Here is an 8,919-nt window from a genome sequence, read left to right as displayed (position 1 = left end):
TTTCAATCAAGTCTCATACGCAATTAATAAATGGAGCATTCTCATTTCCCTGGGAACGTATAGAATGGTAGGACTCCTGGGAGTTCTAGTCTTAAAAACATTTTTGTGTGAACATTAAAATGGATGTATAAGTATGTAATGGGAGAGCTACAGACATTTCCAAAATTTCCACTACTATCTTTTTTTTGATGGCCACAGTGAAGATGGCCACAGTGAAGATGGCCACGGTGAAGATGGCCACGGTGAAGATGGCGACGGTGAAGATGGCCACGGTGAAGATGGCCACGGTGAAGATGGCGACAGTGAAGATGGCGACAGTGAAGATGGCCACGGTGAAGATGGCCACGGTGAAGATGGCCACGGTGAAGATGGCCACGGTGAAGATGGCCACGGTGAAGATGGCCACGGTGAAGATGGCCACGGTGAAGATGGCGACAATCCCTCACAGTCAAAGCAGCAGGAACTCACAACAGGTATTGCACTACATCCAAGAGCGGAGAGCGAGCAGAAATGCATGCCTGACTAGTGCTCACTTAGCCTTCTCTCCACTCTTACACAGCTCAGGACCCAAAAGTCAGGGAATTCACCGCCGGCAATGAGCACAACTTCCCACCCCAGTCAGTGCAATCAAGACAATCCCCACAGATTCCACGCCGAGACTCTCTTCCAGACAGCAAGGAGACAATGGAAAGTGACCGTCACAGCACAGAAGTAAGTTTATGCTCTTTTAAAAATAATTTTGTTGCTCTTGGGTATAACCCTAAATATATTATGAAGCCTGAGTTATAGAGTAGAAGTTGTACTATCAGAGTTATAGTTTAACTATGAAAATTAAAAGACATTAATTATGTCTCTAGACCCACAATCTGTGCAAATGGCCCCAGCTGACAGTCCTCTCTACAGAACATTCACATGTCCTCTGTGCGTAGATAGGAACCATGCAGTTAGACAAGCTGGCTTAGAGGTGGCTGCTCCCTCTGCCAGCACTTTTATTCTGAAGCCCAGTTATTAAGCAGAATAAGATTGATATTAACCTTGCCTGAAATAGGTCATTGTACATTAAAAATCCTTCTACCTCTCACAACTACTGTGAAGACAGAATGTACAGTGTGATTGGGAAGTGCTTTGTGAATGAAAAACCACATTAAATAAATGCCAGGCACGACTGTATTTATCTCTATTAGTCTTCCACCAGTATTCACGCAGCCTGGTAATTGTCACAGTTTTTGTTTGACGGTTTTTATGACAGAGAAGTTGTCAAATGGGTAAAAAGAGTTTTGAGAGAGGTGGTGTGAGGGGAGGAGTGTGGGGGAGGGGGTGTGGGGGAGGGGAGTGTGGGGGAGGGGAGTTTGGGGGAGGGGAGTGTGGGGGAGGGGAAAGGAGTGGGGGGCGGGGGCGGGGGAAGGAGGCCTGTGCATTCTCCTGTAAATGCATTGGGATTGAGCAGCCAGTGCTGGGCAGACTTCCCCCAGATGTTCCCAGTGATAGGTGACAACATCTCTAGCATGTGTCACTTCACCGGAGCTGGAGAGATTTTACCTGTGAACAAATTAAAACTTTCATTAAAGTACAGAGGACAGTGTACTTGGCTTCCCTTCAGTTTGATTAAATCTCAGAGCAGGACATTAGCCAGTGAAGCAGGAAATGGCGTGTGACACCTCTAAAGCTGACCAGAGGAGATGGCTCCAGTGTTCAAAGAAGCTAGGAACATTCGTGTCGGATGCTGGCACACAATGTAAAGCATTTGATCTTTGGATCATAAACAAATAACAAGAACTTTAATAATAATAATATTATTAACAACAACAATCACCTCCAAGTTGCTCAAAATTACTTTCACACACACACACAAAAAAAAAAAATTCATAAAGTTGTGACTGGAGTTGTTGAACCCATTTTCTCTGGCCTTTGCCTTGTCTACAACCACGAAAGACAGGGGGACCGACATATGAATTATATCAGTTTTACTTGCCATAGTGTCATTTATTTTGGCTAGTCGGTAACTAAGTAGGGGTATGTTAACATTCAGATCCCTTTCATCTCGGAATAATATTCTTATGCAATGTATCCCGATGCCTTTCTAGCCTCACGATGCTGCCCTTTGTGTACTGGGGGGATTGGGTTGGGGGCGTGAGAAGGGCAGCAGCTTGGATCTGATTCCATTGAAAAGGGCGTGGCCTTCTTGCCGAGAATCCATCACAGCCCTGCGGGTAACTACTCAGAAGCTCAGGTTGTAACCTAAAGGGTCGTTCTCTCAGAAAGACTGACTGTAGTCCCCCCCCCCCACCCTCTGCCATTCCCCACAGCAGTAAATTCTGTAGATGCCACGTAGGAAAAGCTAAGCATGCGCACAAACCAACAGCCCTAGAAGCCAGAAGCTGCGTGATCCTTGGTAGTAGGCTCCTTAACAACAGTGGACCTCTGATTGCCCATCTGATAAGAATGTGATCATAGCAACTACCTGACCACTTATGCATAGAAGAGCATCAACAGACAACACGTTTTTTAAGGTGCAGCAGTATCGCGGTAAATAAGGATCAGGATAAACAAATAGGCCGAATAGATGTTTATTTAGGGAGAAACAACTTACAACCTAGACAGATGAACACCAGGAAATTTAACTAGATCTTCTCCTGTCCGCGCCAGAAAGTGAGCGCCTTTCCTGGCCCCCTCCGACCTCCTTCCACCAGTCACTTCCGCCCATGGCTCCACCCCCCAATGGCGTGGTCAGTGCCATAGAAGGAACATCTCACTACACAGCAGACCACCCTCCCACTGCTCTGCGACAACAAATATTCCAAACCGTATCTGTGTCCATTCACGCTCTAATTATACTGAAAAATCTTGCATGACGAGGGAAACAAGGGTGCTGAAGAGAGGAGCCGCCAGCCCTTTATCAAGGGCTGTAGTGGGCTGGCCATTCTTCTGGGTACCTTTTAGCACAAGACATGTGAACCCTAAGAAAAACCGTGTGCTAATTGCCTGCATTTCCTTGCACCCACTTCCTGGCAGAGTGGAGGCTGGATCCCGCCGTCATAGCTTTCACACCCATCACCACACTAAATCTAAAGGGCATTCGCATCCGGTTTTCCTTAATACTGCTCTCGCTATTGAAATACACAGGATTGTTGTGTTTTGTTTAGATAGTGTCTTGTGATGCAGCCCAGGCAGACTTCAGACTTGGTACCCGACTGCCCCAGCCCCACTAGATCTGGGGTTTACAGGCATTTACTGCATTGTCCAAAATACGGCTTGGAATTTGTGGCACAGCGTTGTCTCTCGTCAGCTCGTTCATCAAGATGTTTGTTTGTCGTTTTTTTTCACGTCTGATTATTCACTTGAGTTGGGGGAGCGATACCATGCATGAGGAGACCAGAGGACAATTTTTAAGTATTGTTCTCTCTTTTCCATCATGTGGTTTCTAGATTTGGCAGGCTTGGTGGAAAGTACCTTTACCCACTATGCCATCCTGCTGGCCTTCAGGCTGTGCTTTGATTTCCGTCCCAAGCTGAATGTATGCATTTGTTTTCATACGTACAACAAAATAAATGGGCCAGTTTCCATTTGCATTAAAATTCATTTTCCACACAACCTGCTGTTTACAAAATAAAAAGATCAGAATGAGTTACAATCTAGACGATGAGATTAGAAGGTTCACTGCAAATTGTATGCTCTAAATAATTATAATAAAAATAACAGAAGTTAAAATATACTAAAGTTGATGGTATTCCAATTATGCAGGTCCACAACTGTAATAGTAGATTTCTAGACCTCTTTGTCAATCATTCATAAAATAAGGAGATGGAAAACCATTGAAACCAATGGATTTTTGAACAATCCTATCAAACACTTAGACTTGATTGACATTCATAGAACTGCTGCCTATAATATATGTATATCCTTTTTTACTATACACAGAAAAATCACATGGCTAAAAATACTTGCACAAGATCTGTATAAGAACGCACCTGTTGGCCCAGGAAATACTGCCCAAGCCAGGCTGGGAGCAACACCTTGCTGGTGCCCTGGGACCTACAGCTGCCCCTAACCGAGAGAGACCAGCCAACCTTCAGAGAGAGCAGGAAGCAGTAACATCTGAAGATCAGGTCCAAGGAGGGAAGAAAGCTCTGAAACTCAGAGAAGAAATGGCTGATAAAGGAAATATTGGAAACACGATTGAAAAAGCATTCCATTAAAAGCTGATCAAGCAACCAGTTCAGAAATACACAATTTGAAGGATAGTATCCAAACAGTGCAGTTATTATCAACTAGAGATGATTTCCAAGGTCAGACTCTAACTTCAGACCAGGCATGCCACCTTAAAGACAATAAAAAGATGCAAGCAATTTCAGAAAAGCTCAAACAGGATGCCAACATGCCTTAAAAAAAATTGCTTGGCCATTATAATGGCCAGGTTGTTCAGTCTAAGATTAATTCATTTAGAAAGCTCCCGAATGTCAAAGGTGAGTCCTTCAGCCACCATGAAACTTCCCTGCACTGTGTCTAAGGCCACAAAGCCTCAGTGTGTGTGTAAATAGTCAGTGTAAGAGCCTCAAGTGTGACTGCTAACACCAAGTTTGTAAACACTAAATCTGTGAGTGCTCCGTCCAAGAACAGACTTGTGCGGCCACCTATTAGAAGCGCCCACAGTAATACCCAGTGCACGGTGAGGCAGGGCCTGGGCAGGACCCTTGCCAATGTTACAATCAGGAAAGGAATTACAACAGTCAGAACTGGCTGTAACTGTTGTCGATACCTGGCCTTCTCAGGACGCAAAAAGAGATAAGGCACCATCCAGAAGTACAACATCTGGAGGTTGGCCAGGACTCATTTGTCTAACACCGGACTGACAGAAAAGTCAGAAAGCATGGACCAGCGCAGACACACAGTAGCTCTTCCTGGATCAGTTCAGCCCGAAGAAACCATGGGAGAGAGCGGAGCAGAGCGCAGTGAGCGAGCGGAGGACTGGCAAAGGCACAGGGCTAACGAGGCCTCCTAACTTAACACTAGTCAGTCAAAGGAACAAAAGGAAAGCCCAGAAGATGATCGGGGTTATTTACTGAAAAAGCAAACAAGACAGTCTCTGAATGTCTGAACCTGATCAATAAGGAGGGATACTCAAAAAAAGAAACTTTGGACACATTGAATGACCTGATTTGTAATATTCTACATTTGTTGTTTCTCTATGGTTGTTCTCTGGAATAATCTCCATCTTCTGCAAATTGAAGCTTCTCTGATGAGGGTGTGAACTGCGCTAACCTGTGGGTGAAGAGTGAATGAATGAGGGGTGTAAACTGCACTAACCCGTGGGTGAAGGGTGAATGAATGAATGAGGGGTGTGAACTGCGCTAACCCATGGGTGAAGGATGGATGAATGAATGAGGGGTGTGAACTTCGCTAACCTGTGGGTGAAGGATGGATGAATGAATGAGGGGTGTGAACTGCGCTAACCCGTGGGTGAAGGGTGAATGAATGAATGAGGGGTGTGAACTGCGCTAACCCGTGGGTGAAGGATGGATGAATGAATGAGGGGTGTAAACTGCACTAACCTGTGGGTGAAGGATGGATGAATGAATGGGGGGTGTGAACTGTGCTAACCTGTGGGTGAAGGATGGATGAATGAGGAGTGTGAACTGCACTAACCTGTGGGTGAAGGATGGATGAATGAATGAGGGGTGTGGACTGCGCTAACCTGTGGGTGAAGGATGGATGAATGAATGAGGGGTGTGAACTGCGCTAACCCGTGGGTGAAGGGTGAATGAATGAGGGGTGTGAACTGAGCTAACCTGTGGGTGAAGGATGAATGAATGAGGGGTGTGAACTGTGCTAACCTGTGGGTGAAGGATGGATGAATGAATGAATGGGGGGTGTGAACTGTGCTAACCTGTGGGTGAAGGGTGAGTTTTTAGAACACAGCGGGCTACTATATCACGTTAGCAAAAACAGAAGGAGTAGGTTCTCCTCCAGAGTCTGCGATCTCTCCAGCCAGGGGTGGTTGGCTATGTTTATAATACCTGAATACCTGGCTTGGGACGGCTTGTAGTGAGCAGGTTTGAGTCCAGGCAGACAGATGTCAGCTACCTCTTCCCCACAAGTTATCAGTGCCAATATTGCTCCACTAGGCCTATCTTAATAGGCCAGGCATTGTAGTTTGCAGGGTTTATAGTTCTGAAGAACTGTTGACAATTTTCCTCCTCCATAGCCTGACCCTGAGAGCTGGCCAGCAGAGAGGAGGCCTCCAAGTCAGTACCAAGTCCTGTTGATTTACTGTATCATAAAAGATAAGTCAGATTAAATGTAATTGGAAACATCAAGGTGAATATCCAACTATTTTAAGTTAATTGTAATTTATACCTGATCTTAAATAGCCAGGTAATTATGTTGGAAATGCTCACGTACACATTAAAACTGTAAGTAATCAGCCTCCTCATCTGAAGCAACATGTCCAGTTTGTTCAGGGATAAATTACTTGTAAAAACACAATTATGACTGAAAAATCCTAACAGAAAATAAAACGTCACATATTTCCTATTCCAAGAGGTTTGGGGGAAACTGGAAATATCTGACAAGGGTGTGAGGTGTCAGACAGAGAAAGGAACAGAAGGGGGTAAACAAAATGGAACCTATTTCTGCTAAACTAACCTCTGTTCAAACTAAAGGAAGAAGATTATAAGGCAGTCAAAGAAATAGGAAATATTCATTCATTTTCAAACGGTATTCAAGCCAGAATAGAGGTCACAGATCAAAATCCCTTATGTTAGCTCACACAGCTTTCCTCTTCTCATGAAAGGGGCCAAAGAAAAGTAGACTGGAAATGGTCAGCCTCCTAAGACAAAGAGTCTTGCAGATCATCAGAGTGTGACTGTGTAAATAATCCAAGGGAATATCAGCATATTAAGAGCAAAAGACTTAAGCATAACCATTCTGTGTTTATATCGTTTTTAAAAAGCTTCAAATCCCAAATAACTTTTAAATGCAAACTGATCTTCTAAACATGATATCTGTTGCATAGATCACACTCAACACCCCAGCGTGGGGCTGGAGAGGGGTGAATATAATCAAAACCCATCTTACGACATTATGAAATAACTAATAAAACGTTACTTTGATAAGATACTGACTGGGAAATTCTTCATTTGAGTGGGTTTCCTACTGACACTGTAATGGTTGGACTGAGAATGGCTGAGAGGTACTGAGTCTATTGCCTGTGCGATGTTCATCCTGTGTCCATGAAGAATTGGAAGGATTGGTGGACAGGCAGTGGGGTGTGGGGTGGGGTGTCTATGAGGAAACACGGGCATTTCCCTTTTGAAGAGTAATGTGCTGGTGATTTGAAAGAGAATAGCCTCCATGCAGGCTCATGTATGTGAAGATGGGCCCCCACTTGGTAGAACTGTTTGAGGAGGGTTAGGAGGTGTGGCCTTATTGGAGGAGGTGTGTCCCTGGGTGGGGTGTGCTTGGAAGTTTCAAGACTTCTTGAATTCCTGCTACTCCCTCTCACTGCCTCTTGCTTGTGGATCACGACATGAGCTCTCAGCTTCTGCCCCAGCAGTCCCTGGCACCAGGCCCTTTCTCTGCCATCACAGTCTCTCTGACCCTCGGAAACTGAGCCGACGACACACTTTCTTTTAGAAGCTGCCTTGGTCATGGTGTCTTATCACAGCAATAGAAAAATAACTAAGAAAAGCAGGTTTCCAGGAAGGATGAGATATTTACCAAGCCCTGTTCAGTGCATTTGACCATTGGATTCTAATCACTGACAACATATCCAACCCTTCTACTAAATATAACACAAATTAGAGGTGTGTTGCTTTAGTTTGGGAGAAAAGATTCAGTGGCAAGATAGCAGGTAGCATCGCGAATTACATATTTGAAAAAGAGGAATGAATATTTCGAACATCCATTAAATACCCCCCCCCAAAAAACTCAATCACTTATGCAACCCTCAAAGCAAATACATGAATATTTCTCACAAATATTTTACAGGTGGAAGCATTTGAAGCTCAGAGACTAAAACAACATGCTGCTTCCACTAACTAGACATCTGGAAATGCTGGGGGGGGGCAGTAGGAAAAGCAAGATAGCAAAGATCCCAGGGCATATATGCTTTAAATTCCATCATTTCCTTCTCATCATCTCATTCCCGTCTCCAAAACAAGCTAACCGAAATCCCTGGAGAGCAGCGGAGGAAAAAATTCTTAATACCAAAGAACAAATTCAGAGTTGGCAGAAGAAGAGACTCAAGGCACCACGGGAAACTCTGCCGTGTTTGCTTCCCCGCCCAACTCCACAATTCCTTTATGCTCCTGAGGACTCCCATAGGGGTCCAGCAAGTCAGGTCCACTTTAATGGCCTTATTTTCTTTTGAATATGGGACACCCCCCAAAAAATGACATTGTTTTTAAGACACATGAGTTGAAAAAAGACATGTGATTCTGGAATTTGTAACATTTTAAATCTAATTGCTAGACGCTATGGTGCCCAGAAAAAGTGTCTGGTGAGTGCATACATATTTGTGTACAAGTACACACACACACACACACACACACACACACACACACACACACGAATGTATATGTATATATAAGTAGTTGGTAATATTACTGAATAATAATAGTATCTTCCCAACTGGATCCATTGATTCAATCTAACAAGTTACGTTTAGGAATGGGAAACTTGAACACAATTTGATTGTTGGATCAGACTGCTTTAGCATTTGTGATTTCCTGAGAAGCCCCATCTTTGGACTAAGAACACCCAGGGAAAGAAAGTTCAAGTGTGCCCTTCCAAGAGTTATAAGGCTCCGTAGTTCTGGCCGGTGGGCCTCTTTTGCAGACACTACAGTCAGACGGCATTATTTCTCATACAGAAAGCTAATAACAAAATTTGGGTCTTAGAAAAAAAAAGGTCACAAGGTGA

The 8,919-nt window shown here is 44.1% G+C and overlaps 1 pseudogene; it reads left to right on the top strand.

The window, feature by feature from the left end:
• Positions 1-2,718: 2,718 nt before the first annotated feature.
• Positions 2,719-5,205, top strand: LOC127215777 (cytoskeleton-associated protein 2-like; annotated as a pseudogene).
• The last annotated feature ends 3,714 nt before the right edge of the window (positions 5,206-8,919 follow it).

The sequence above is a fragment of the Phodopus roborovskii genome, unplaced genomic scaffold, assembly GCF_943737965.1.
Source record: "Phodopus roborovskii unplaced genomic scaffold, PHOROB, whole genome shotgun sequence".
Taxonomy (NCBI): domain Eukaryota; kingdom Metazoa; phylum Chordata; class Mammalia; order Rodentia; family Cricetidae; genus Phodopus; species Phodopus roborovskii.
Note: the sequence above shows the minus strand (reverse complement) of the source record. Positions and strands in the feature narration are given on the sequence as shown.